Here is a 3,733-nt window from a genome sequence, read left to right as displayed (position 1 = left end):
AAAATCGACGCATGTTTATTGTATAACGATGTTTAGCAACAGAGAATGATCCCAAAACAGCACTAATTACAAGTAAGTGACACGACCTGAATTTGCATAAAACCGCAGACATGTCTAGTCTCTGGTCGAATGACTTTTTTAATCATTCAGTGGTTAAACACGGGGTTAAACAATTTAAAATTAAATATACACGAAGAAGAACCGGCCTGGCTGGGGCCTTACACGAGCTAAAGCTGAAACATTAATTTTTGCTGAAATTTTCAACAAAATCCTACTGCTAGTAATCGTTGCAAGAGCCATTTTTTGTCTCTGGAATGTAGAGCGTGCGCAATAGAGTCATCGTGAGAATACAATCTCCGGCGCACGCGCACAATCAAACCGGAACCAGGATTTCCTGGTTCCGGTTTGGATTCGTCTCCTGGGATTCGTCCAGAGCCGTTGAGTTTCCCGACCGCTGGTCAAGGGGAACACAGGCTCTGGGAACGAGATTGGAGCACATGGATCAGACAAAGCTCAAGCGCACGCGCGCCAACTGAAACGCTGTGTATAATAAATGACATAGTGGCGCTTGCCGTCTGACCGGCCCAGTCTTCCTCGCTTGCCGATGACAAGGGGGATAGTTAATCGTGACGTTTTCGCTTTTTTGCCCGTTTTTGAGTTATTTTTTTAAAAATAACCTCTTAGTCGGCGTGATGAACCGTGTAGTCAGTCAGTCACTCAGTGACTCAGTCAGCGAAGTATGTTTGTCACACCAATCAGATTTCAGGTACTATCGGAACCACTCAAATTGTCGTTTATAAAGGGGAAGCAACCTGACACAGTTGTTGTCAGCGATTTCGTTCGAAGATTTTAGATTAGAAGGAGGCGGAATTGGTGAGTTGTGAATTATACCCGGATTAAATACGTTTTTTGTAACGCTCGTCTGCTCACAACGCACACGCCGTGAGTAAAAGGCCCAACACTAACTTGTTATTCATCTTATTCGAGACTACGTTTGGAGAGGCTAGCTTTCCTGACCGTAAGGAAAATTACGTAAAACATTTGCACAAAGCAGATTTGAAGAATAATGTTGTCATTACTTTTTCCGCCCGCTTTGCGAAGTTCGTTGGGAAATTGGAAAGTTTGTAACGAAGTTGCAAATAAGTTGCGAGTGTGCTGTAAAATCAGTGAAACATCAATTATTAACTTGCAAATTAAATATTCAATCTACCCCGATAACTCGAAACCCCGCTAACTCGAAAGGACTTTCGTTTCCCTTCAGAGTTCGAGTTCCCGGGGTTCTACTGTATTTTTTAACCATATTTAGGTGTAAGTAAACTTCAGATTTGGGTTGTATTGTTCTTCCCAGCTGGTTCCCAGTCTCTCACTCCTTGCTAAAGAGCAAATGACCAAAATGGCTTCCACGCGTCTCGCTGTTAAAATTTTCAATGTGGTCATTCACCCCCTTTACGATAAATACACCTTTATGGAACTTTAAATTGAAAGAGAATACCCTACAGAATATTCAACCGTCGAAAAAATGAACATCAAGGTCTTCAAAGCGATGAAATAATCTTTCGACTTTGGAGTCCTTTGATTTACGAAGAGAGACACGAACCGCCAAAGTAAACTGAATTAAATCAACTGCAAAACATTTCGTTCAAACATTTAATGAACCGGTACAGGTATTAACTTTGCTGTTAAAAGCAACTACGATCGATAGAAAAACTAGAATAAGAGCGTGTCATTCCGTGACAATTTGATAACTCAATTACCTCTTGTTTGTTGAATAAAATTTACGTTGTGAATGAACCAAAATCTTTGTTGAACAGTTCTGACAGGAAACAAAAACTCCAGGTGTACTGCGCTTTAAAGAACTTTCCCGAAGAGAGCGGTTTTTGATTTGATTCGTTTGTCACTTCGTTTATTACAGTACTTTTCGTTCAATGGCTATATGGAGACATGGCTTTTTCGAGAAAAACAATGGTATCGTGTTACGTTCGTTAAAAAAACGAAGGTATCATGTTACAAAAGTGAGAAAAACAACAGTATCAGTGTTTGGCAAAAAGCCAAAAGTATTCCGTAACAAACAAAAGTAACACGTTACGGTTACTACAAAGCTAGCAACAAAATAACCGCTTTAAACAAAATAAGAACGTGCCATTTTGTGACATTTTGATAATTGAATTAGTTTTTGTTGTTCAATTAAATGATGAAAATAATAATAATAATAATAATAATAATAATAATAATAATAATAATAATAATAATTATGAATTTATATTGCGCTTTTTAACATGTAAATGCGCAAAAGCGCATTACAATATTAAAACTTAAAAATATTAAAAAAAAAAAAAATTACGTATTGAATGAAACAGTTCTGATGTATCAAAATTTACGTAAAATTATTTTGTTTGCAAGCAAATACCATACACAAATAGCTCAACCCATGGCATAAACCATCCCAAGAGGACAATCACCCAGGTTCACCCCAAGCCACCCATAAATTGAAAAAATAACTCCTGCACACTTGGCGTGCCTATTTTTGCCAACGAGACAGGCGAGCGAAAACGCGAGCCTGTCTCGGCGGCAGTATATAGAGCCGTGCGTATAATGCGAGGGCTATGCGGAAAAAATCTCAGAATCTTTCAGCTCGATTTTCGTGTAATCCGGTTCCGGTAGTGATATTTTTTTGACCATATTAGGATGTAGGCGGAAGTTGTCGAAAACACAATTTCCGATGTTTTTAGCCAATCCGTTGAGTAGAATCTGTTCAGCACGTGCACACTTTGTTGTAGTTTGGCCAATCAGCGCGCTACTAATTTGTTTAGCACGTGCATGATGTATTGGCAGCTAAAATTCCCAGACAAGTTGCGTGTCAGATAGCAGAGAGGTTTCAAATCTGTTCGCTTCAAAAAGCCAAAATTCCCGAACTAGAGATTGAAATACGAAAGAAACTTGAATTAAACTTTGTTTAGAATTTAATTTCATTTAAGATGAAGGCAAGAAATGCATTACCAAGCTTCAAAATTTCCAAAGCTTCGAAAATTTCGAAGTCATACAAATTTGCATGCGTAATTAAGTTAGGTCGGGCTATGAAAACAACAGGGAAACGAATTTGGTGTCGTGGATTTTATCGATCAGAAGAGAGCTATTTAGAGTTTTTTTTCGTTTTTCGAATTTATAAAATAAATGCCCTTTACTTCATTTTTTTACTGGAGTGTCTAGCTATTTTTTCTCGGACAACCGGGCCTTGAATTTTCCTTAAAGCTGTCTCAACAACAACAGTTTAACGTGACATTTGAGACGTCACGCATTGCGCGTGATGAATTATTCTCGGAACGATGGAAGTAAAATAAAATAAACTTGTTCCATCTTTGGCCACAAAGATGGAACCTCAAATTTGTTGGATACTTACGTGTTGAGTGGATTTAACTGCAGTGTGGAAAGTTTAAAATGATTTGTTTTGGCAAATCTTTGTAAAAGTTTGCTTTTTGTTTCGTAATTTCAGTTCAGTGGGTCATAGCAACTTTGATTAAGGGCCTCTTCACATGATCCCGGTTGACCGGGCTGGCCCAGTTACCAAGATCTCGGCTCACTCCTATTTTCTTTGTAAAATTTTGGATGTGTTCATATGAGAAGGTGGGCCAGCCCGGTTACCGATATCTCGGTTTCTGCAACCGAGATCTCGGCAACCGGGAAGAATATTTTCCCATATGAACACTCCAGCCCGGTCGCCGGGACGCAACTTTTT

The sequence above is a fragment of the Oculina patagonica genome, chromosome 11 (genome assembly GCF_052425735.1).
Source record: "Oculina patagonica isolate OP01 chromosome 11, crgOcupat, whole genome shotgun sequence".
NCBI classification, from domain to species: Eukaryota; Metazoa; Cnidaria; class Anthozoa; order Scleractinia; family Oculinidae; genus Oculina; species Oculina patagonica.
Note: the sequence above shows the minus strand (reverse complement) of the source record.